General features: G+C 38.8%; 1 long non-coding RNA gene across 1 annotated transcript; it reads right to left on the bottom strand.

The window, feature by feature from the left end:
• Positions 1-20,666: 20,666 nt before the first annotated feature.
• Positions 20,667-21,715, bottom strand: LOC108713121. Its single transcript, XR_001935114.2, has 2 exons — positions 21,176-21,715; positions 20,667-20,947 (listed from the first exon to the last, which is right to left on the bottom strand). It is a non-coding gene; the product is annotated as an uncharacterized LOC108713121 (long non-coding RNA).
• Positions 21,716-27,723: the final 6,008 nt, after the last annotated feature.

Genomic DNA, 27,723 nt, shown 5'->3' with positions numbered 1-27,723 from the left:
ATTTTATTAACTCACCATTTCCCCTCTCTGATCACAATATGCTCACATTTCAACTCTCACTAACTCCCTGCTCGCCCCCTGCTATTCCCCAAACACGTACTTACCGTGACTTGCAAGCTGTAGACGTGTCACATCTCTCTTCACTCTAATATCTCAGCCATTTCATGTCCAAATGTGGCTTCCTCTGTCTACTATAGTACTCTCACCACTGCCCTAAATAAGCTTGCGCCTATAAAAACTAAACGTTCTAGACCCAAACCACTTCAACCGTGGCATACTGCTCATACAAAACGCTCCAAAGACACTCACGTGCACGCGCAAATCCCATTCAGAATCAGACTTTTGGAGCTACAAATCTGCCCTAACACTCTCCTTTCCCCTTCTCCACCCCCTCCATGCACATCTGTCTCTGCTCAAGATATTGCTGAGCACTTCAAAAACAAAATTGACTATCAGAAGGGACATTACACTACTCAACCCCCTAGACTTCCACCACCCACCCTCCACACTCCCCAGTCTCTCCTGTGCTCCTTCACCCCTGTCACTGATGAGGAAGTCTCAAAGCTTTTGGCCTCTTCTCACCTTACCACCTGCCCGCTTGATCCAATTCCCTCAAAACTTCTCCACAATACCAATCCTTGTCTAATCAAAGCCTTAACTCACCTATTTAATCTTTTGCTCTCAACTGGACTGTTTCCTTCTCAACTAAAACATGCTCTTGTCACCCCCATTCTGAAAAAACCCTCTCTTGATCCCTCCAATCTTAACCTCAGAACTATCTCTCTGCTACCTTTCATCTCTAAACTACTTGAGCGCCTAGTCTACAACCGACTAACCTCATTCCTCTCTGACAATAACCTGCTGGACCCCCCTACAATCTGGTTTTAAGCCACAACACTCCACGGAAACTGCCCTGACTCGACTAACTAATGACCTTTTAACCGCTAAAGCCAACAATCATTTCTCACTACTAATACTGCTTGATCTCTCAGCCACATTTGACACTGTAGATCACCCTCTCCTCCTCCAGTCCCTCCATTCGCTTGGCCTTTGTGACACAGCCCTGTCCTGGTTCTCTTCTTACATCACCAATCGTTCCTTCAGTGTTTCCTACAACGGAGTAGCATCTTCTCCCCTACCTCTTTCTGTTTGAGTTCCTCAAGGCTCTGTCCTGGGACCATTACTTATCTCCCTCTATACTTCCTCCCTTGGCAAATTAATCAACTCGTATGGTTTCCACTAACACCTCTATGCTGACGATACTCAGATCTATCTCTCATCTCCTGATCTCAACCCAGAACTCCTAACTCGCGTCTCCTCCTGCCTGTCCGCTATCTCTACCTGGATGTCGCAATGCTACCTTAAATTAAACCTCTCTAAAACTGAAATGGTTCTCTTTCCTCCAACTAACACCAGTAACATCCCGGAAGTATCCATCATAGTTAACAATTCCACTATCACCCCCTCTCCCCAGGTCCGGTTATCCTAGATTCCACTCTCGTCATTCACTCCTCATATCCAGTCACTTATTTAATCATGTCACTTCCACCTAAGGAACATATCCAAAATATGATCATTTATCACCCAAAATGCTGCCACAATTCTTATTCACTCTCATCATATTAGGTCTAGACTACTGTAACTCTCTTTTAATTGGCCTTCCCCTCCAGAGACTGTCACCTCTCCAGTCCATAATGAACACTGCTGCGAGGCTCATATACATCAGCAAACGCTCCTCCTCTGCCTCACCATTCTGTCAATCCCTGCACTGGCTTCTGTTACCTTTCAGAATCAAATTAAAATTAATGACACTGACTTTAAAAGCACTTCATAATTCTGCCCCACCGCTTAGTACGCTCCTCTACTGACCTGCTACTCAACTCTTCTCTCATTACCTCCTCACATGCTCGTATTCAAGACTTTGCAAGGGTTGCACCCCTCCTCTGGAACTCTCTTCCACGGTCTGTCCGACTTTCTCCCAACCTTTCTGCTTTTAAGAAATCTCTTAAAACGCACTTCTTTCGAGAAGCCTACCCTCACTCTGCTTAACTACCAAACGCAAAACCACATACAGTACCACATTTCTCACCCACTTAATTCTATCTTGCCCACTCCCACACCTTGTGTATTACTCCCTCCCTTTAGAGTGTATGCCTATGCATAGGGCCTTCCTCACCTTTTGTATCTGTATTGATTGTGATGTATGTAACTCCATATGTTCTATGTATATAATTCATGTGATTTGGTTGTATAATCACATTTACTTTACAGTGCTACGCAATATGTTGGCGCTATACAAATACATGTTTATAATAATAAATATACCGTATATACTCGAGTATAAGCCGAGTTTTTCAGCACCCAAAATGTGCTGAAAAAATCTACCTCGGCTTATACTCGAGTCAAAGATAGGTGCGTTCCCTCCTTGGTCGCAACAGACCTTGTGCACACAAGGTGCCCTAGGCTATGGCCCACCTGGTTTTAGAGTCCCAGTCCAATGGATCGTCCCCCCCCCCCCAGGATTTTCCTTCTTCCGTTGTTACCTTCAGGCCAGGCAGTAGCAGACTCGCCATTGCTGCTGCCTCCGGTTCCAATGCCTAATGCCCACAGAAACTAATGACACGGCCGTACTGGAAACTGGGGGAAAAAACGGAAGCGCCGCCCACGCTTGCGGCCTGAGTGCGACCGCTTTCTGCCAACTGCAGAATGCGCTTCCCGGAAAGTAGATGCAGTCTTCGCATCTTCCTGTAAGTACAGCCTGAGGCTCAGGCAACTATCAGAGGGTGCATGGGAGAATGGGGACAGTGCCGGTGCTCATACTTATACAGCGGTGAAATAAGTGTCTTTACCTGTGCCCAATATAGGATCCAGGTATACGCAGGATAGCAGTGCCATGATGGTAGGGCTAAGGACAAAGAGGAAGCTGGAGAAGGACAGCAAGGACCTGACGAAGGGGGGTTTGATAGCGCAATTTGGCGATGTCCTTGTTTAGTGCAGACAGAGACTGACGTAATAGACCGGCTCCCAATGGAGTTACATGCCTCATGGAGAGGGCTGACTGGCGCTGATTTCCACTATTCCTATCATGCTTTCACGCATGCTAATCTGCAGGGAGATGTAGTTAAGCAACATCCAGGTAGGCTTTTTGAAATGCTATGATTTCTGGATTGTGTCTTCTGTGTTGTTGCACTTGAGCTGATACCCATTTGCTTCTGTCCTTGCACCTTGTTTTTTTGCTGTGTGTGTGTGTCTGTGCAGAATCTGTGGCATAAAGCTGTATGTGATTAACTTTTAACTTTTTAAATTAACTTTTTCAAATGTGAGCTCATCGATCTTTGATAACTTTCTGTTTCACTTATATAGCAAGTATACTCGAGTCAATACAGTTTCCCAGTTTTCCTAGGTAAAATTAGGTACCTCGGCTTATACTCGGGTCGGCTTAGACTCTAGTATATACGGTATACACTGCAAATAAAAACGTAACTGGGTGACAGTTAGAAAATCTAGTGTGAGCAAATGGAAAAGGGAGGCTGCTGCAGGGTATATAAATTCCAACAGATTTGCCAGATTGTGTGAAGAAGATGGTCCGAACTCTGGATTGGAAGTTCTAAATGGGGCTGATCTCTCTAACAGCCAGGAAACCAGTTTCTCTAGTAGTGATGGGGGAGGAGAGCAGAGTCAGGCCTAAGCAGATTGTGGCTGTAGGGGATTCAATCATTAGGAAAGCGAATACGGTCATTTGTCATACAGATGTCTACAACTAAACCGTTTGCGGTCTTTGGGTGGGGCAGGGCATGACCCGGCCCCAACTGTCTTAGTACATATTGGTACTAACTACAAATTGAATGGTGGTAGATGGAAGACCTCAAAGAGTGAGTTAAGAGATCTAGGCTCTAAGATTAAGGGAAGATCTTCCAGTGTAATTTTTCCTGAAAATGTGCCAGTGCCGTGTGCAAGTTTAGGAATACAGCAGGAGCTTAGAGAGCTAAATTCATGGCTCAGATCTTAGGGGGCACATTTACTAAGGGTCAAATTTAGAAGTTAAAAAACTTCGAAATTCAACCAACAAATTTGATACTTCGATAGTCGAAGTATTTTTTCCATTGGAAATGGCCGTTTTGCGAGCGAAGTAAAAATAGTTTGATCGAAAGATTTAATCCTTCGTAACGAACGATTTGGAGGATCGTACAAAAAAAAAATTAAAAAACTTAGAGACTTCTAAAAATTTAGCCAAAGACTCAGAGGTTCTAAGAGGTCCCCCATAGGCTAAACAGCAATTTGGCAGGTTTAAGGTGGCGAAGTCCAAGTTTTTTAAAGAGACAGTACTCGAATGGTCAAATGTGAATTCTTTTCAATGCAAATCAAATTTTGGCTTATGCGATGGTCAAAGTACCCAAAAATTACTTCGAAATTCGAAGTTTTTGAATTCGGAAATTCACTTCGACCCTTAGTAAATGGGCCCCTTAGTGTAGGAAGGAAGGGTTTGGGTTCTTAGAGCACTGCAACAGGCCAAAAGTTAAGGAGAGTGTCCTGCTTGCAGTCGTTTAAAAATCTAAGTTTTATTGCATGTTATATTAAAGACAGGCGTCTTTAAGGAACATACTTCCCATTCTATGACATGTATGGTCACATGACACGTTTCATGCCTTGCTCTGGCACTTCACTCTGATGAAGTGCCAGAACGAGGCATGAAACACGTCAGGTGACTTTAATTAACCAGACATTTCCTGACTTGCGTTCCTGCTTCCTTATTGTTTCCTCAGATGTTACGAATTCATTTGTGGCTGTTCAACACTGAAGGATTCAACACTAGGGGGCACATTTACTTAGCTCGAGTGAAGGATTAGAAGGAAAAAAACTTCGAACTTCGAAGGTTTTTTTTGGCTACTCCGACCATCGAATTGGCTACTTCGACCTTCGAATCAAACTAAAAATCGTTCGACTATTCGATAGTCAAAGTACTGTCTCTTTAAAAAAAAACTTTGACTACCTACTTCGCCACCTAAAACCTACCTAGCACCAATGTTAGCCTATAGGGACCTTCCCCTAGGCTTTCCTAGCAATTTCTGATTGAAGGAAAATCGTTCGACCAATAAATTAAAATCCTTCGAATCGTTCGATTCTTAGGATTTAATCAAACGAATTGCGGTAAATCCTTCGACTTCGATATTCGAATTTGAAGGATTTAACTTCGATGGTCGAATATCGAGGGTTAATTAACCCTCGATATTCGACCCATAGTAAATGTGCCCCTAAAACTTTGCCGACATGAAACAGAGGCACTAATATAGCGGAGAAGGGAATCGCTCTGGGAACTGGACTGAATGATAAGCATTTTTTACTTTTTTTATGTGAGTGCAATTTGTCAACTATTAGAATTTAAAAAACGATTTTACACTATAGCGCATTTGCTCCTAGAAACTACAGTGGATAAACAGGAGAAAGATGTTTTGTTTAAAGCCATACACTTATCTAAACATTTGTGAGTACATGCCCTCCTTTGTGTACGAGTGCTTTTGGGCAATTTTAAGGGGAAGTTGACCTTATCTTACTATTCACAAGTAAATTTAGGCAGATTTAAAGGGAAAGCTCACTTCTTGTAAAAAAAAGACACTGGTGAAAGGATAAACATCTTTTCACTCTATTTTCAAGCAAACAATGAAAGGGGAGCACAAAAATGTGTTACAAAGAAAGTAAAAAATGACTGCACTAAATATATATAATTTTTCTTGCTGTCTTTCCTCTAGCTTTATTCATTATTTTGGATTATTTATCATTTTAGTTCTGGGCAGTGTCATTTTGTGGCCACTAAAGAAAATAAAGTTCTGTCTTGCATTAAAAAGGACATTAACTCAAGAGATGAAAACATAATTATGCCTCTTTATAGGTCCCTGGTGAGGCCTCATCTGGAGTATGCAGTGCAGTTTTGGACTCCAGTCCTTAAGAGGGATATAAATGAGCTGGAGAGAGTGCAGAGACGTGAAACTAAATTGGTTAGAGGGATGGAAGACAAATTATGAGGGGAGAGTCAAGGTTGGGGTTGTTTTCTCTGGAACAAGCTTGAGAGGGGACATGATTACACTTTACAAGTACATTAGAAGATATTATAGACAAATAGCAGGGGACCTTTTTACCCATAAAGAGATCACCGTACTAGAGGCCACCCCTTCAGACTAGAAGAAAAGAACTTTCATTTGAAGCAGGTTAGGTGGTTCTTCACAGTGAAGTTGTGGAATGCACTGCCGGATGTTGCTGTGATGGCTAATTCTGTTAACGCTTTTAGGAGAAGCTTGGATAATTTCTTGGACAAGTACAATATCCAAGGCTATTGTGATAGTAAAATCTATAGTTAGTGTATGAGAATATATAGTTTATGTGAGTGAATGGAGGGGTCAGTGTGTGTATATATGGATGCTGGGTTTCATTTGGAGGGGTTGAACTTGATGGACTTTGGTTTTTTTTAACCCAATAGCCTTGCCTTGGTGATATCAATTTAAGAAAAATAGCTATTTTATTATTGTTCAAGCCCCATTCTTCTTTCTGTGATGGTCAGTTGAAATTTTCTGCAGGGTGTTGTTTTATTTGCTTTTAGAAGTGTATCATAAAAATATAACCTAAAAGCTAAATCATGAATTTCTGCTTCTCATATAAACTTTGTTGTCAATAGTGAACTGAGATTTAAAATCCTGTCGACATCCATGACTGAGATGGAAATTGCAATACCAGTTTCCCAGCTCTTATAAAGCGATGCATACCCCTGAAAAGATTACAGTGTGTGTGTCTAGTAAGATATAACTGCATCCTGACGATACAAAGAATTTTGTAAGAACTCTTCACACAAAGGTTCTGAAAATCGTATGAAATTCAGGAGAAAATTGCAGCTTCAGAAAAAGGGATGCAGAGAAGTGTCACCTACGACCATACTTATCTCTGTTAGAGGCCGTCCTCTGTTCAGCACACAGTGGAATTCACAACTTTGCTATCGCAAAGGTACAAGCATCTAAACATCTTTCATTTACGCTGGGGATGCTTAACCCATGGGTCAGAAGCCAGAAATGTGTCCCAGTGTTGCTAATAGGGGTTTGTCCTAAAACAAGCCAAAAAAAAAAGCCAAAGAATCTGGGAGCTCAGAAAATACTGGTTTATAATAGACACAGATCAAATATTAGCAATGTAAAACATTAAGTTACACTCACTGATGCTACACTAATTTCTTTGAATCGGATATAGTTTATTTTGCCTAAAATGTAGACTGGTTAATATATTATCATTACTGAAATAATTAGGCTTGGAAGCCATAGATTTTCTCCCCCTATTTTTTTGTAATTGTCTCTCTCGAAGCAAGTGTCATTATGTTCATCTAATTATCCAGAGAGGCAGCTGGATGTAAAAATGCTCTCAAACTTCACTGCTTGGTTATCTGGGTCTATTAGAATATTATATGATTTAATGAAAAACAAAACATGTTTCAGTATAGGATCATGTAAACCAAATAAGAGTTTCTGCATTTATTCAATAAAATTGAACTTAGTTACAGTACATACATGATCATTGATTTTAAAATGGCGCACATAATTCATGTTATTCTGAGTTTTCTGTTAACTATAGAAATATAAAACAAACCATATGCTTATTAATTTTTGCCAAGAAATGCCTGTTGATATGCTGTTGTCTCAGTCCTTCCTGAGATGTATCACATTGAAACTTACAAAAAAACACTTAAAACACTTGGGGGCCCATTCACTAAGATAGAGTGAAGGAATAGAGGAAAAATAGTTCGAATTTCGAATGTTTTTTTGACTACTTTGACCATCGAATTGGCTACTTCGACCTTCGACTTCGAATCAAACGATTCAAACTAAAAATCATTCGAAGGTCCCCATAGGCTTGCTAACAATATTCTGATCAAAGGATAATCCTTCGATCAATGGATCAAAATCCTCCGAATTGCTCGATTCGAAGGATTTAATAGTTCGATTGAACGATTATTCCTTCGATCGAACAAATTGCGCAAAATCCTTCGACTTCGATATTCGAAGGATTTTAATTTGGCAGTCGAATATCGAAGGTTAATATATATTCGACCCTTGATACATCTGCCCCAGAATGTGTCAAAAGAGTCTTCAACTCAGCTGCACCCCAAGAAATTGTGTTTTGTTCTTGAGTTCTACATTTTAATGACAAAGGAAAGGAATAGATAAAAATGTTAGAATTTTTTTACACTTTTCTTAATAAAAATATATACTGTAGTTAAAATGGCATATTTTGCCTTTAAGCTTCATAGTTGTCCTTGCATCCATCACAATTATAGAATTAATTCATAGAATATAATTTATTGGTATATTTCCATATTTTTTACAGCAAACTAAAGCCACAATGATGTGACAATTTTACACCAATTCAGTCTTGGCATTAAGGTAAATGACACAAATTCAGGTCATGAAATGTGGTGTAAAATGCTGCAGAAAATGTGATGGAACTCAAAGCTGGTTTTTGCACAATTATTTTGTTACAGTACAAAACCTGTTTCAATTATGACATAGCTTTAGAAATAAATTTAATTTTACACACACATTATGGGGCCGATTCACTAAGCTCGAGTGAAGGATTCGAATGAAAAATACTTCGAATTTCGAAGTATTTTTTGGGTACTTCGACCATCGAATGGGCTACTTCGACCTTCGACTACGACCTTCGACTTCGATTCGAACGATTCGAACGAAAAATCGTTCGACTATTCGACCATTCGATAGTCGAAGTACTTTCCCTTTAAAAAAAACTTCGACCCCCTACTTCGGCAGATAAAACCTACCGAAGTCAATGTTAGCCTATGGGGAAGGTCCCCATAGGCTTGCTAAACTTTTTTTGATCGAAGGATTTTCCTTCGATCGTTGGATTAAAATCCTTTGATCGATCGAACGAACGTTTAGCGCTAAATCCTTCGACTTCGATATTCGAAGTCGAAGGATTTCAATTCGAGGGTCGAATTTCGAAGTATTTTTTACTTCGAAATTCGACCCTTAGTGAATCTGCCCCTATGTGTATTATCACAGGAGTATTTTTAATACAATGTAGTGTATATAAAACTGTATCAACAACTGACGTGACATTCCAGTCACTACTGGGACATTTGTCAAGGTAACATAACAGTGAAGGAATATTCAGCGACTTGGAAACTGTCCCCCCTAAGCTGTGCTCTCATGCACACAAATTTTGAGGGCAGAGCACACAACAAATTGTGGTGCGCATAAAGAAATTTCATGTCAAAACAAAACATTTTGTATTTATTCTGACATGCACACACAGTTTTAAAAAATCCACACACAAGTGTAAAATGTGAGAAGGAATTCAAGGGAACATGGCTTGGAAAGTTTCTTTTACCTATTCCCTGGCTTCAACTTACAGGCTGTTTCAGTCTTTTTTTATCTCAATAGTGGAAAACATTGGAACATGGTTTCTAAGGGGTAGGATTTGGAGAGAAACCAAATAGGTGAGGGTAAGATGGACTTAAAGGAGCAACAGCTATTTTTTTTTATAGTGTAAAAAATACAGTGAATGCCTTCTATTAATAAAGGAGCTGATTTTAAAATTGCAACAAGTGCAAAGTAATACAATGGATGCCAGACTGAGCATGCATTGACCCCAGTCACAAGAACTTTGCTTTGACATATACTCCTAGCCAGGGCCGCCATCAGGGGGGGAGAGCAGAGTCAGGCCTAAGCAGATTGTGGCTGTAGGGGATTCAATCATTAGGAAAGCGAATACGGTCATTTGTCATACAGATGTCTACAACTAAACCGTTTGCGGTCTTTGGGTGGGGCAGGGCATGACCCGGCCCCAACTGTCTTAGTACATATTGGTACTAACTACAAATTGAATGGTGGTAGATGGAAGACCTCAAAGAGTGAGTTAAGAGATCTAGGCTCTAAGATTAAGGGAAGATCTTCCAGTGTAATTTTTCCTGAAAATGTGCCAGTGCCGTGTGCAAGTTTAGGAATACAGCAGGAGCTTAGAGAGCTAAATTCATGGCTCAGATCTTAGGGGGCACATTTACTAAGGGTCAAATTTAGAAGTTAAAAAACTTCGAAATTCAACCAACAAATTTGATACTTCGATAGTCGAAGTATTTTTTCCATTGGAAATGGCCGTTTTGCGAGCGAAGTAAAAATAGTTTGATCGAAAGATTTAATCCTTCGTAACGAACGATTTGGAGGATCGTACAAAAAAAAAATTAAAAAACTTAGAGACTTCTAAAAATTTAGCCAAAGACTCAGAGGTTCTAAGAGGTCCCCCATAGGCTAAACAGCAATTTGGCAGGTTTAAGGTGGCGAAGTCCAAGTTTTTTAAAGAGACAGTACTCGAATGGTCAAATGTGAATTCTTTTCAATGCAAATCAAATTTTGGCTTATGCGATGGTCAAAGTACCCAAAAATTACTTCGAAATTCGAAGTTTTTGAATTCGGAAATTCACTTCGACCCTTAGTAAATGGGCCCCTTAGTGTAGGAAGGAAGGGTTTGGGTTCTTAGAGCACTGCAACAGGCCAAAAGTTAAGGAGAGTGTCCTGCTTGCAGTCGTTTAAAAATCTAAGTTTTATTGCATGTTATATTAAAGACAGGCGTCTTTAAGGAACATACTTCCCATTCTATGACATGTATGGTCACATGACACGTTTCATGCCTTGCTCTGGCACTTCACTCTGATGAAGTGCCAGAACGAGGCATGAAACACGTCAGGTGACTTTAATTAACCAGACATTTCCTGACTTGCGTTCCTGCTTCCTTATTGTTTCCTCAGATGTTACGAATTCATTTGTGGCTGTTCAACACTGAAGGATTCAACACTAGGGGGCACATTTACTTAGCTCGAGTGAAGGATTAGAAGGAAAAAAACTTCGAACTTCGAAGGTTTTTTTTGGCTACTCCGACCATCGAATTGGCTACTTCGACCTTCGAATCAAACTAAAAATCGTTCGACTATTCGATAGTCAAAGTACTGTCTCTTTAAAAAAAAACTTTGACTACCTACTTCGCCACCTAAAACCTACCTAGCACCAATGTTAGCCTATAGGGACCTTCCCCTAGGCTTTCCTAGCAATTTCTGATTGAAGGAAAATCGTTCGACCAATAAATTAAAATCCTTCGAATCGTTCGATTCTTAGGATTTAATCAAACGAATTGCGGTAAATCCTTCGACTTCGATATTCGAATTTGAAGGATTTAACTTCGATGGTCGAATATCGAGGGTTAATTAACCCTCGATATTCGACCCATAGTAAATGTGCCCCTAAAACTTTGCCGACATGAAACAGAGGCACTAATATAGCGGAGAAGGGAATCGCTCTGGGAACTGGACTGAATGATAAGCATTTTTTACTTTTTTTATGTGAGTGCAATTTGTCAACTATTAGAATTTAAAAAACGATTTTACACTATAGCGCATTTGCTCCTAGAAACTACAGTGGATAAACAGGAGAAAGATGTTTTGTTTAAAGCCATACACTTATCTAAACATTTGTGAGTACATGCCCTCCTTTGTGTACGAGTGCTTTTGGGCAATTTTAAGGGGAAGTTGACCTTATCTTACTATTCACAAGTAAATTTAGGCAGATTTAAAGGGAAAGCTCACTTCTTGTAAAAAAAAGACACTGGTGAAAGGATAAACATCTTTTCACTCTATTTTCAAGCAAACAATGAAAGGGGAGCACAAAAATGTGTTACAAAGAAAGTAAAAAATGACTGCACTAAATATATATAATTTTTCTTGCTGTCTTTCCTCTAGCTTTATTCATTATTTTGGATTATTTATCATTTTAGTTCTGGGCAGTGTCATTTTGTGGCCACTAAAGAAAATAAAGTTCTGTCTTGCATTAAAAAGGACATTAACTCAAGAGATGAAAACATAATTATGCCTCTTTATAGGTCCCTGGTGAGGCCTCATCTGGAGTATGCAGTGCAGTTTTGGACTCCAGTCCTTAAGAGGGATATAAATGAGCTGGAGAGAGTGCAGAGACGTGAAACTAAATTGGTTAGAGGGATGGAAGACAAATTATGAGGGGAGAGTCAAGGTTGGGGTTGTTTTCTCTGGAACAAGCTTGAGAGGGGACATGATTACACTTTACAAGTACATTAGAAGATATTATAGACAAATAGCAGGGGACCTTTTTACCCATAAAGAGATCACCGTACTAGAGGCCACCCCTTCAGACTAGAAGAAAAGAACTTTCATTTGAAGCAGGTTAGGTGGTTCTTCACAGTGAAGTTGTGGAATGCACTGCCGGATGTTGCTGTGATGGCTAATTCTGTTAACGCTTTTAGGAGAAGCTTGGATAATTTCTTGGACAAGTACAATATCCAAGGCTATTGTGATAGTAAAATCTATAGTTAGTGTATGAGAATATATAGTTTATGTGAGTGAATGGAGGGGTCAGTGTGTGTATATATGGATGCTGGGTTTCATTTGGAGGGGTTGAACTTGATGGACTTTGGTTTTTTTTAACCCAATAGCCTTGCCTTGGTGATATCAATTTAAGAAAAATAGCTATTTTATTATTGTTCAAGCCCCATTCTTCTTTCTGTGATGGTCAGTTGAAATTTTCTGCAGGGTGTTGTTTTATTTGCTTTTAGAAGTGTATCATAAAAATATAACCTAAAAGCTAAATCATGAATTTCTGCTTCTCATATAAACTTTGTTGTCAATAGTGAACTGAGATTTAAAATCCTGTCGACATCCATGACTGAGATGGAAATTGCAATACCAGTTTCCCAGCTCTTATAAAGCGATGCATACCCCTGAAAAGATTACAGTGTGTGTGTCTAGTAAGATATAACTGCATCCTGACGATACAAAGAATTTTGTAAGAACTCTTCACACAAAGGTTCTGAAAATCGTATGAAATTCAGGAGAAAATTGCAGCTTCAGAAAAAGGGATGCAGAGAAGTGTCACCTACGACCATACTTATCTCTGTTAGAGGCCGTCCTCTGTTCAGCACACAGTGGAATTCACAACTTTGCTATCGCAAAGGTACAAGCATCTAAACATCTTTCATTTACGCTGGGGATGCTTAACCCATGGGTCAGAAGCCAGAAATGTGTCCCAGTGTTGCTAATAGGGGTTTGTCCTAAAACAAGCCAAAAAAAAAAGCCAAAGAATCTGGGAGCTCAGAAAATACTGGTTTATAATAGACACAGATCAAATATTAGCAATGTAAAACATTAAGTTACACTCACTGATGCTACACTAATTTCTTTGAATCGGATATAGTTTATTTTGCCTAAAATGTAGACTGGTTAATATATTATCATTACTGAAATAATTAGGCTTGGAAGCCATAGATTTTCTCCCCCTATTTTTTTGTAATTGTCTCTCTCGAAGCAAGTGTCATTATGTTCATCTAATTATCCAGAGAGGCAGCTGGATGTAAAAATGCTCTCAAACTTCACTGCTTGGTTATCTGGGTCTATTAGAATATTATATGATTTAATGAAAAACAAAACATGTTTCAGTATAGGATCATGTAAACCAAATAAGAGTTTCTGCATTTATTCAATAAAATTGAACTTAGTTACAGTACATACATGATCATTGATTTTAAAATGGCGCACATAATTCATGTTATTCTGAGTTTTCTGTTAACTATAGAAATATAAAACAAACCATATGCTTATTAATTTTTGCCAAGAAATGCCTGTTGATATGCTGTTGTCTCAGTCCTTCCTGAGATGTATCACATTGAAACTTACAAAAAAACACTTAAAACACTTGGGGGCCCATTCACTAAGATAGAGTGAAGGAATAGAGGAAAAATAGTTCGAATTTCGAATGTTTTTTTGACTACTTTGACCATCGAATTGGCTACTTCGACCTTCGACTTCGAATCAAACGATTCAAACTAAAAATCATTCGAAGGTCCCCATAGGCTTGCTAACAATATTCTGATCAAAGGATAATCCTTCGATCAATGGATCAAAATCCTCCGAATTGCTCGATTCGAAGGATTTAATAGTTCGATTGAACGATTATTCCTTCGATCGAACAAATTGCGCAAAATCCTTCGACTTCGATATTCGAAGGATTTTAATTTGGCAGTCGAATATCGAAGGTTAATATATATTCGACCCTTGATACATCTGCCCCAGAATGTGTCAAAAGAGTCTTCAACTCAGCTGCACCCCAAGAAATTGTGTTTTGTTCTTGAGTTCTACATTTTAATGACAAAGGAAAGGAATAGATAAAAATGTTAGAATTTTTTTACACTTTTCTTAATAAAAATATATACTGTAGTTAAAATGGCATATTTTGCCTTTAAGCTTCATAGTTGTCCTTGCATCCATCACAATTATAGAATTAATTCATAGAATATAATTTATTGGTATATTTCCATATTTTTTACAGCAAACTAAAGCCACAATGATGTGACAATTTTACACCAATTCAGTCTTGGCATTAAGGTAAATGACACAAATTCAGGTCATGAAATGTGGTGTAAAATGCTGCAGAAAATGTGATGGAACTCAAAGCTGGTTTTTGCACAATTATTTTGTTACAGTACAAAACCTGTTTCAATTATGACATAGCTTTAGAAATAAATTTAATTTTACACACACATTATGGGGCCGATTCACTAAGCTCGAGTGAAGGATTCGAATGAAAAATACTTCGAATTTCGAAGTATTTTTTGGGTACTTCGACCATCGAATGGGCTACTTCGACCTTCGACTACGACCTTCGACTTCGATTCGAACGATTCGAACGAAAAATCGTTCGACTATTCGACCATTCGATAGTCGAAGTACTTTCCCTTTAAAAAAAACTTCGACCCCCTACTTCGGCAGATAAAACCTACCGAAGTCAATGTTAGCCTATGGGGAAGGTCCCCATAGGCTTGCTAAACTTTTTTTGATCGAAGGATTTTCCTTCGATCGTTGGATTAAAATCCTTTGATCGATCGAACGAACGTTTAGCGCTAAATCCTTCGACTTCGATATTCGAAGTCGAAGGATTTCAATTCGAGGGTCGAATTTCGAAGTATTTTTTACTTCGAAATTCGACCCTTAGTGAATCTGCCCCTATGTGTATTATCACAGGAGTATTTTTAATACAATGTAGTGTATATAAAACTGTATCAACAACTGACGTGACATTCCAGTCACTACTGGGACATTTGTCAAGGTAACATAACAGTGAAGGAATATTCAGCGACTTGGAAACTGTCCCCCCTAAGCTGTGCTCTCATGCACACAAATTTTGAGGGCAGAGCACACAACAAATTGTGGTGCGCATAAAGAAATTTCATGTCAAAACAAAACATTTTGTATTTATTCTGACATGCACACACAGTTTTAAAAAATCCACACACAAGTGTAAAATGTGAGAAGGAATTCAAGGGAACATGGCTTGGAAAGTTTCTTTTACCTATTCCCTGGCTTCAACTTACAGGCTGTTTCAGTCTTTTTTTATCTCAATAGTGGAAAACATTGGAACATGGTTTCTAAGGGGTAGGATTTGGAGAGAAACCAAATAGGTGAGGGTAAGATGGACTTAAAGGAGCAACAGCTATTTTTTTTTATAGTGTAAAAAATACAGTGAATGCCTTCTATTAATAAAGGAGCTGATTTTAAAATTGCAACAAGTGCAAAGTAATACAATGGATGCCAGACTGAGCATGCATTGACCCCAGTCACAAGAACTTTGCTTTGACATATACTCCTAGCCAGGGCCGCCATCAGGGGGGGACAGGGGGGACAAGCGTACCGGGCCCGGGCATGAAGGGGGGCCCGGCAGCGCTGCATTTTTTGAAGATCCGGGCCCCCCTTACGAGCGCCCGAGCCGTACGTCCTCCCTCTAAGTTGCCGAATGCGGAAGTGCCGAAAAGCCGAAGCCGATCCGCCGAAAAGACCCGAAGTCACGGAAAGACCCGAAGTCACGAAGCGCTGAAAAGACCCGAAGTCACGAAGCGCCGAAAAGACCCGAAGTCACGAAAACAGCCGAAGCCGAAGTCCTGAAGCGGCGCAAAGACCCGAAGTCACGAAAGGAGGCGAAGTTGAAGTAGTGAAGCCATGAGTTCAATTCTACTGAACACCAGTTTGTATATTTTTTTTTTTTTTAATCCCCTGGCCACCAATGTATTATTTTAATATTCTATAGGCCCCTGCCACCAATCTTTTTGTAAAAAAAATTTTTTTGGGGCCCCAATTTTTTTTAACTTGTAAGGGGGCCCCTGACACCAATGTTTTTTTTAAAAAAACTTTTTTTTTTTTTTTTTTTTAATTTTTTGGGGCCCCAATTTGTTTTTAACTTATAAGGGGACCCCTGCCACCAATGTTTTTTTTTAAAAAAAAACATTTTTTTTAAAAAAAACATTTTTTTAAAAAAAACATTTTTTTTAAAAAAACATTTTTTTTAAAAAAAACTTTTTTTTTAAAAAAAAAAATTTTTTTAATTTTTTTTTTTTTTAAATTTTTTGGGGCCCCAATTTTTTTCATCTTGTAAGGGGGCCCCTGCCACTTTTTTTTTTTTTCAAAAAAATTTTTTTAAAAAAATTTTTTTTGGGGCCCCAATTTGTTTTTAACTTATAAGGGGGCCCCTGCCACCAATGTTTTTTTTAAAAAAACATTTTTTTTACATTTTTTTTTGGGGCCCCAATCTTTTATAAGGGGGCCCTGACCATCAATAGCTTTTTATAACTTGTGTGGGGGGGTTACTTTTTTAGCGATGATGTCTGTGTGGTCTTTTAACTGCGATGTGGAGTGGGCGGCATATGGGGTGGAGCTTGGTCGTTAGTGTAGGCGGGGCCCAGGGGGCCCCAAAAATTTTGTTGTACGGGGCCCCGTGATTTCTAATGGCGGCCCTGCTCCTAGCAACATGCAGCCAGCACCACTGTGATCACCTATAGCCTGTTCTGATGAATTATGCACATGAGACTGTGGGAGGCAGCTACTTGTGAGCTAACATTTGAATAAAACAGTTTTCCCTTTTTGTGGGTGGAGGTCGGCCACAGCTTTTATCAAAACCATATTTGCCTAAAACCGATAACCCTGTCCTTGCCATGTTATACCAACCCCAGGTTGCCACGGATGCCAGCCACCGCAGCCGCGGTGGGCATGTAAAGGGCAAAAAACCTACTGGTCATACCCAAATGGCAAGGACCAAAAACAATTATCCTCCAACAGCCGTGACAATAATAATATTTGTTATATAACACATTCTTAACAATCCATTGAAAAAAATGTAACACATAAATGTAACAACATAAGTGTAACAGTGCAACAGGAGGGGGGGTGGGATAATCGGCCGCCATTAGGGGAGACCAGACATTCTGCCAGCCTGTACAGCGCTCCAGGTACCTGTGACATGACAAGAGGAGGAGGGTAAGCAGCTTCCCTTTTTTATATCAGCCCTCCCTAAGTGCCATCAACCAATCCTTCCACCCCATGTAGCCAGTCCCAGGGTTCCCTCTGCTCCCAGTACCTCCCCACAGTCCCGGGCATCCCTTCGTTACCCACTTTGGTGCCTTGCAGTAAGCACTGACTCAAGGGCTCCCCCAGCATGACAGTAGTTCCAGGGTTCACTATCAAGGTGCATCTGCTAATAGCTTGCAGCAAACAAGTGTGATTCTAATGTAGTTATCACATGCATTGTTGCAAAGGAAATGATGGAGGAAAATGCTAGTCATATGCCGAAGGCTACATACAATTACTTAAAATTAAAAAGAAGAGTCATAGTCTTAACCTAAGGTAATGTGAGAGAATTTTACATGTTCAGTAATATATCTCTGCTTTTTTCCTCTTATGAAACAGTGTACTGTATAGTCAAAGGTCTTATCAAGGATTTAAAATGAGATAAATGTGTGCTTTCACCCCTTTGGTCAATATGCTTTTCAGACAAGAGAGTACTGTTTTAGTTTTAGCAGAGATGGATTGGCACTGGCTTCATTTGCAAAGTCTTGTATCTGCAATGAAAAATACCTTCAACACTATTCCATTTACTGTATAGCTAGCATTTAGGGTATCTGTGTCAAAATGCATAACCTTGCATTTCTTAATATTGAACTTCATTTGTAAGCATGTTGCCAGGTCCCCCACTCTATTTAAATCACTTTGCAAATTGAAAACACCCTGCAGGGAAGTGAATGTTTTGCACAATTTAATATCATCAGCAAACACAGAGCTGGTAGTTAAAATGCTGACCTGAAGGTCATTTATGAATAAATTTAAAAGGTAGCAGACCCCTGAGGTACTCTGCTAACAACATCGACCCAACTACAAAATGCTGACTTGGTTGAGGGTTTTTTTTGCAGGCAATTTGAATTAAGATATTTGTCTTGACAGGGGCATTTAATTAAAATATGCTATGGATATGTGGTATCACTAAACAACTCTTTTTTTTTTGCAGCAATTAATCTGTATTAAAAGTTTGGTGATGTTTTTTGCTGAATTAAAGTTTGTGTTAATTAAAGACAATTAATATAACACCAAATAGATGTATCTTTAAACATGTATCCAGGTTTGCTTGGGTGTGCTAGCCATTCATTACAATACATTGCTAGTTTTAAAATCTTAGTTCACCTCAACCATTCTAAGTTAATAATTTGAGGTGAACTGGCACCACATTTGTTCAGCCCTAACAGACCTTTAGCATCCAACCGATCAGTAAGTAGAATTTAGGTATCTACTACTTGAAAGAAACCATTACTAGCAAAGCAAAGCAAAGAACATCTGTGTCAATGATTGTGTATTTACAGAAGCTGGTGTGTTATTTATTGTAGGTTTTGGTGCGATGTAGGATTTTCTTTAGTGTGATAATTATGTTATTATAGATAAATACAAATAGTTCCAGGATATTTGTCATTGATAAGTACATGGTACTTTTACAATTTTTTCTATGACATAATTAGAATTTACAACATCTAGAAAGAAGCCATACATGACATATTTACAGCAGGACTTTATGATCAGTTAAATATCATTATTTTGCTTTTTTCCCATGATAGAGGCAGTTCTGGTTGTTAAAGGGATACTGTCATGGGAAAATAAATGTTTTCAAAATGAAACAGTTAATAGTGCTGCTCCAGCAGAATCCTGCACTGAAATCTATTTCTCAAAAGAGCAAACAGATTTTTTTACATTTAATTTTGAAATCTGACACGGGAGTAGACATATTGTCAATTTCCCAGATGCCCCAAGTCATGAGACTTGTGCTCTTTACTGCTGTACTGCAAGTTGGAGTGATATCACCCCCTCCCTTTTCCCCCCAGCAGCCAAACAAAAGAACAGTGGGAAGGTAACCAGATAACAGCTCCCTAACACAAGATAACAGCTGCCTGGTAGAACAACACATAAAAACACATGTCCCACTGAGACTCCTTCAGTTACATTAAGAAAAAAAAAGCAGCCTGCCAGAAAGCATTTCTCTCCTAAAGTGCAGGCACAAGTCACATGACCAGGGGCAGCTGGGAAATTGACAAAATGTCTAGCCCCATGTCAGCTTTCAAAATTGAATATAAAAAAATTTGTTTGCTCTTTTGAGAAATGGATTTCAGTGCAGAATTCTGCTGGAGTAGCACTATTAACTGATGCGTTTTGAAAAAAACATGTTTTCTGATGACAGGATCCCTTTAAGAAAATTGAGCATGATTCTAACTAACCCCTCCACATTCCTATGTGATCAAATGTAGGTTCTTATGCAATCCTTCACGAATAAGCAACAGCTGTGCATTCAGTAGCATATTAATATTATATGTGGCTGGAGGGTAGACAAGGTAGGCTTGAGGCAAGTTTTACTGAAACAAAAAAGCGCATACAATGCAACAACAGAGACGTATATAGGCCTTAAAGCGTTTTCTAAAACAAGCCATTTGTTTTTCTGAAGAGATCTGAAAGGCATCTCTTAAACAACTGTAAGAGCTAGGCTGGGAAGCATGTCAAGTTCTAATGAATGACATATCTGAAGTAAACTTATATTTTGCTATATGAAAGCAGTGACAGGATTACAGGATGTAAGTTTAAAGTATTTGCTTTATATCTAAATGGCTAGTCGGATCAAGGCACACTTCATAGATCATGACAGAAATGATGCAGCACAATTCATATCGAAATGATACGCTTACAGAAAAATAATATGAGCTTGGAGCAGGGCACAGTCATTTCCATACAAGGCACAGAATTTAATGTAAAATATCTGTCAACTGAAATAATGGTAGTGTATTAGTAGTGATATATCTGTTATTGAATGATTTTTAACGCTGTTATTTTAACTCGCCACACTAAGGGGCAGATTTACATATGGTTGAATATCGAGGGTTAATTAACCCTCGATATTCGACTGCCGAAGGTAAATCCTTCAAGTTCGAATATCGAAGTCGAAGGATTTACCGCAATTCGTTTGATCGAACGAAAAATCCTTCGAATTTTAATCCATTGATCGAACAATTTTTCTTCGACCAAAAAAAGCGTGCAAAGCCTATGGGGACCTTCTAACCTTGAGGTTCGGTAGGTTTTAGATGGCGAAGTTTTTTTTAAAGAGACAGTACTTCGACTATCGAAAGTCACATAAACTGGTATATTTACCCTTGTTGTATATTTCTGGTCTCCGAACCCTTGTTTCCATCCAAAACAACGTATTCAATCAATCCAAGTAGATGGGTAAAGAAACCAATCAGCGCAGGTGTACTGCTGCAAGGTGCTTTTATTGAATACACGACATGTTTCGAGCTTAAAAGCTCTTTATCAAGTGTGAAAAACTGCTCTGTGGTACATCATTAAATACAAGTATAAACCCCACCCCACACATCACATTGGACAAACCAGCTACTGCTGGGAGGGTTTTGCAGCCTAGCCAGTCGACAAAATTCCAGTCCATGTTTTCGTTAACACATCAAAGTCCATATCAAAATATAATTGAATCCATCCACATTATACACCAGGGTGAACTGTGCACGGGTATTTTCCCTTTAAAATCAAGTAACAAAAGTTAAAAACAGTTAAAAATATTGAACACATGAACCTCAGCACTACCATAAAATGGTCTGCTCAAGAGTTAATTGCCCGAAGCTATGTAACTAATTTCTTTCCCTAAAGAGAGATTTCATTTCCGTCTAGTATCAAATTGCTACATATGTTTCAAACCTACTGCTACAGTAATTTATAACAAAGTATCTTGCTGCCAAAGCATCTTACCTAACTGTAGATTTCAGTTCATATTCAGGTAGCACTATCTGTCAAAAAAAGAAGATTTATTAAATTCACCCTACTATAGAAAACAGGCTATACTCCATTTGTCATTCAGACCTAACGGATCCAGCGCACACAGTTTCTTTATCCATATGGCTTCCCTTTGTAAAAGTAATTTCTTGATGTCTCCCCCCCCTCTGTGGTCTCTGAATCACATCTAACACCAACCATTTCAATTGTGACATACTATGTCTATTTTGGTTAAAATGTCGAGACACTGGGGTGTCTGTGTATGTATTTGCCTTAAAATTTTTAATATTCCCTCTATGTTCTTTTATTCTCTCTTTAATTGCTCTGCATGTCTGCCCAACATATACTTTACCACATGGGCATTTCAGCATGTACACTACACATTCTGTGTTACACGTGGCGAAATGATGTAACTTAACATTGAAGCCTTTAGTTGGATGTTGTACTACTCCCCCTTTAATAATCGAATGGCAACAGATGCAATTTAAACAAGGGAAAGTCCCTATATTTGGAGAGCTCTTAAAATCCTATCCATCCTTTTTACCTCCTTTGATTCTGCGGGGCATAGTGTATCTTTTAAAGTAGACTCTCTTTTGTAACTAAACAATGGTGGTTCCGAGCATTTTTTACCCAAATTTTTGTCATTCTGAAGTATTGGCCAAAACCTGTTAATGATACGTTCAATTGCCCTACTTTGTTTGGCATACTTACTGACAAAGGGGATCCTTGGCTGGGTACTTATCCCTTTTTCCTGTGGGCTCTGTGTAAGTAAAATCTCCCTAGAAACTTTGCTCACTTCATTAGCTGTATCTACCAGGGATTTTTCTTTATATCCTTTAGCTTTAAATCTGTCCACTAGGGTCCCTGCTGCCTCCCAATAACTTTCCTCACTTGATGCAATCCTTCTAGCTCTTTGAAATTGACCTTTCGGAATCCCAGTGATACATCTTGGGTAATGAAAGCTGGTAGCTTTTAATAGGTTATTTTTATCCGTAGGTTTCCTATACAGATCTGTAGTCAATGAACCATCCCCTATCCCTATTTTTACGTCAAGAAAATTTATACTGGTCTTTGAGGTCTCTGTCGTAAACTTAATGGTTGGGTGTCCAATATTAGCCTCAGCTATCATTTCGTGGAAGAGGGAAACATCTCCTTTCCATATCACTAATATATCGTCCACATACCTTAAATACAGTTCGATATTGGCACTGTATTTATGTTTAAAAAACAAAGCTTTCTCTAGCATGTGGACGTATAAATTAGCGAAAGAAGGTGCTACCGCAGCGCCCATTGACGTACCCTGGCGCTGCCAGTAGTACTCTTCTTCAAATCTGAAATAGTTTTTTTTGAGGACTAGATTGAGGCAGTCTAACAGAAAAAATATTAAATCATTTGGCAAGTTTGTTTCAAGCAGTATTTCCTCTATACACTTTAGACCATCGTCTTGGGGTATAGAGGTATACAGGCTTACGATATCAATGCTACACAAACTTACATCCTTATCTAATACAGATATTTGATTTAATCGTTTCAGTAAGTCGTTGGTATCTTTCAAACAAGTATTGATATTTTGCACTAGTGGCTGTAAGTATGAGTCCACAAATTTTGAGAGTGGTTCTAAGACTGATCCCACACCTGAAACAATAGGACGCCCTGGGGGGTCAATCATTGACTTATGAATTTTTGGTAAAACGTACAGCACTGGAGTACGGGGATGTTCAATCATTAAGTATTCCATCGTGCTTTTCTTAATTGTATCATTATTGAACGCTTCTCTCACTAGGTTAGAGACTTCTCTCTGAATATCATACACCGGGTCCTTGTCAATTCTTTGATAATGTCCAGGTGTGGTAAGTTGTCTTATTACTTCTCTCTTATAACCATCCTTGTCCATGATGACAATTGCACCTCCCTTATCCGCTTTTTTAATTACAATTTTATCATTATTTTTTAGGGAGTTCAGTGCTAATTTTTCATCATGTGACAAGTTTGTTATATTTTTACTCTGATGGTCCCACAATTTTCTGACTTCATTACTCACCACTTGTTCAAAAGCAGTTAGAGCCTCACAGTTAATATCTGGCACAAAAGTACTTTTTTTCTTAAATTTATCAGCCCCTAGGGGCAACACAGTGGGATTATCAGGAAAACACATTTTCAATTTCAAAGTACAAATGAATTTATGAAAGTCTATTTCCCAATCAAAATAGTCTATTTGATAGGTGGGTACAAAACCTAAACCATTATTCAAGAGGTTAAGTTCAGAATGGGTAAGTTCATAAGATGAGATATTGATTACAAGATTGTTTTTTTCTTTTACCTCCTGGATCGTTGCCTGTTTGGATACTGCTCTCTTGGGATCGGTGCGCGTGGGTTCCTTCTTTTGGGCGGGTGTTGTGTGATGTCCTGATCTAAAAAACCCCCTCCACTCGCATCACTGCTACTTGAGCGATCTCCTGAATTTCCTCTATAGGAGGTCGGTTGTTCTCTCCTTTGCGTCGCTGGATAAGGAAGGGAGAAGTTATCTGGAGCCCTTCCTCTAGCGTATCCCCTCCTTGATCTTCCACTTCGATGTGGAGGTGAAAAGTATGCTGATTGTTGCCTGCTCCGCTCCTCACGCCAGCTGTAAACTTGATTCTGCCTGTAGTCTTGTGCGTCGCGGTCAAACTTACTCTGCTTGCGCAATGAGATGGACTCACGATATCGGTGCAGCGTTTCCTCGTGGTCTCGCAAGATGGTCGCCAGCTGGTCCACCCCTTTCTCTCTTTGGATCTCCTCTTTTACATCTGATAGGCTCTTTCGGATCGTGGACACCTTAACTTGTAAGCGCTCGATAGTTAACACTATAAGATCCAAACTGCACTTGTTACAAATTTCCTGCCACCTTTGTTTAAGCACGGGATCATCAGCGCACAGATTAGGTTTCAAGTCCACTCTCAGCCCTCTTGGGATCTGCTTGTTTCTCACGTACTGGGCTAACGAGGTTACATGCAAATTCAGGCCAATTTCTTTTTTTTGCAGATTAAGTAGTTCTCTCTTAACATCACGTACATTAGTAGTACCACTAAGGGGGATATCTCCCTCCTCGATTTCACTTAAAATCCGTTGGATCTCTGCATCACTATATGCAAAAGTATTGGCACCCAATTGTTCCGAGCTCTGCTCTGGGTCACTCATATTAACCTTATTTCAGGCTTTCAGGGTAATACCAGCAGTGGATGGATAATAGCAAAAGTCACATAAACTGGTATATTTACCCTTGTTGTATATTTCTGGTCTCCGAACCCTTGTTTCCATCCAAAACAACGTATTCAATCAATCCAAGTAGATGGGTAAAGAAACCAATCAGCACAGGTGTACTGCTGCAAGGTGCTTTTATTGAATACACGACATGTTTCGAGCTTAAAAGCTCTTTATCAAGTGTGAAAAACTGCTCTGTGGTACATCATTAAATACAAGTATAAACCCCACCCCACACATCACATTTAATAATGTGTGGGGTGGATTCAATTATATTTTGATATGGACTTTGATGTGTTAACGAAAACATGGACTGGAATTTTGTCGACTGGCTAGGCTGCAAAACCCTCCCAGCAGTAGCTGGTTTGTCCAATGTGATGTGTGGGGTGGGGTTTATACTTGTATTTAATGATGTACCACAGAGCAGTTTTTCACACTTGATAAAAAGCTTTTAAGCTCGAAACATGTCGTGTATTCAATAAAAGCACCTTGCAGCAGTACACCTGCGCGGATTGGTTTCTTTACCCATCTACTTGGATTGATACTTGACTATCGAATGGTCGAATAGTCAAACGATTTTTAGTTTGAATCGTTCGATTCAAAGTCGTAGTCGAAGGTCGAAGTAGCCAATTCGATGGTCGAAGTAGCCAAAAAAACATTCGAAATTCGAAGTTTTTTTTATTCTATTCCTTCACTCGAACTGAGTAAATGTGCCCCTAAAAGTTGCAAGCAATGTTTTGCTAAATATACAGTATATTCCAGGGTAACTGCAACAGTAGGGTGGTGATGCACCTGAAAAAACTGCTCTGTTCAGATGTCAGATTCTTTAGGCATAAGTGCACTGCATCAGTTGCGCATTATTTACCAACCCAGTAGCACTGGATGCAATTATGTACACAGAGCGGCTTTAAATACAAATACCTATAATGATTGGAATCAATCCACAGAACTGTGGCAAACATTTCACAACTGCAACTGTACTTGCAATTGCTTTTTAGTGCTTTTAATCATGAACACTAATATGGAAATAAATAAAGCTCCTGTTCATACAAAAAGTATTTATACTTTTAAAAATATTTGTACTTAAAAAAAAATTTTTGTGGGGGGGGAGAGAGTATCAAAGATTCAATGACCTTGATTTGAATTCAAGCCAAAAGGAAAATGCATATATCAAATTTCATTCAGTATATATATTCTAACACCTCAAGTCCATTATTGCAATATGACACTGACAGTATTATAATATATTCTTTCATTATACATTAGGTGTATCAAGAGGATTGTCTGCCTAGGAAATTGTCAAAGCTTTTGGGATAGGGAGCAATATGCACATATTTTTTAATTTATATTAACTTTAATTATCTCTTTGATCTGTACTTGGACCTCCCCCCATCCCATTAAGTATTGTTCCAAAGGTACCTTGGATCTTCCACGTTTCTTAGGCGCATAATTCTGGATCCTTGGATGGGAATGTTTGACTGTGTGCAATGTTCTCTAGTATTTTTGGACATAAGACACATGACCCATCTTATCCTTCTAATGCTAATTCTGCTCTTCAGCAAAAGTATAAATTGCATATTATAAAGCACAATTTCAATGGAGGATATCACTTAATAAAATAAGATCCATAAGCATCAGTACCACCCAGGCCTTTTAGGGAAATTCAGATGATCTGACTTGTGTTAAGTCCCAGTTACTCTTAATAAACTGATCATGTCAGTATTATGCAACCAGAAGTGATGTTGAAGCCACAATCAATTTGCTTAATTTCCATTTCATGCTCATCAGAGTGGCTGATCGATCTCCAATTTTTCAGTTTCTGTTTCTTTAAAGATGACTCTATGGGCCCTATTTATTAAACCTGAATTTTTTCTGATTGAGTTTTTAAAGGGGAAAACTCATGTTTAAAGGGGGAAAAACTCCAATTTTTCAAGATGCATTATGCTCTAAAGCAAAATCTGAAAATAAAGAAAATGGGCAGACACTAGCAGAGACCAGTCTTCCAACAAAACATATAGTAGTTTATGGTAGAACTCAAGGATACAACCTCACCGCCTTACACGTTTCATATCTCTCAGATACTTAATCATAGGCTGGATATTCACACTTCCCATGGAAAGTGTGTAAATCCAAATTTGACCAATTACATACATGATTGACACATTGCCTGCCCCATTTTGTCTAATAAAAACTCTCTTTGTATAAGAGACTTTTATAAGCTAGATAAATCTGTTTATATATATACAGTTTATCACAGTGAACAGGGCCTAGATATACAAGTCCCTGTTACTATACTTTATTTTAGAATTATCTTTGTTTATAAATATAATGTTATGTCTGTCTTTATAATGTTTTTGTTGTTAAAATTTTGTTAATTTGAATTAACCTCGAAATAGAGCACCAAGATGGCGCTTAACCTGCCTATTAACTTGTATACAATGATGCACCAATCATAATGCTCTAGGTTACCTCGTTTACTCAGTTGCATTATACTGAATTTTAATTGGTCAAATTTGGATATAAATAAGCCATGGGAAGTGTGAATATCCTGCCTATGATTAAGTATCTGAGAGATATGAAATGCGTAACACGGTGAGGTTGTATTTTTGAGTTCTACAATAAACTATATGTTTTGACAAGCCTGCCTGGAAGACTGGTCTCTGCTAGTATGTAGGTATGTATATTTTTATTTGTAAATTGCTCCTCGAGGGCAAAGCACTGTACAGCAAAACAATAAATTAGTAGTAATAAACAAGGGGTCATTGGAATAAAAAGTAACAATAAGTGCATTATTAGAAATACAATTCACAAATATAAAAAATATAATTACAATACAGATTAAGTGCTCAGTGTCAAGGAAACAAAAGGCTATAGGACCCTACCCCGTAGGGCTTACAGTCTAAATGGGAGGGCAACATACAGACACAATTCAGAGGGGTATTAAGGTGCTGTGGGTTACAGTTAGTTACACTGTTATATAAGTGCCAGTTCAGGTGTTATCCAGGTGCTCCCAGAGGTAGTCTTTGAGTTTTGTTTTAAAAACACTGAAGGAGGATTCTCTCCTGAGAGTTTCAGGAATGGCATTCCAAATGTAAGGAGTCGCAAGAGAGAAGTGTTTGATACGGGAAACAGCAGTAGTAGTGGGGGTACAACCAAGCGGTTGGTCTAAGAGGAGCGGAGGTTTTGGGCAGGAACATATAGAGAAACAAGAGATGAGATGTAGTTAGGTGCAGAGGAATGAAGGGCTTTGAAGTTTATGAGGAGGAGTTTATAAGTTATTCTTT

This window comes from Xenopus laevis, chromosome 3S (assembly GCF_017654675.1).
Source record: "Xenopus laevis strain J_2021 chromosome 3S, Xenopus_laevis_v10.1, whole genome shotgun sequence".
NCBI classification, from domain to species: Eukaryota; Metazoa; Chordata; class Amphibia; order Anura; family Pipidae; genus Xenopus; species Xenopus laevis.
Note: the sequence above shows the minus strand (reverse complement) of the source record. Positions and strands in the feature narration are given on the sequence as shown.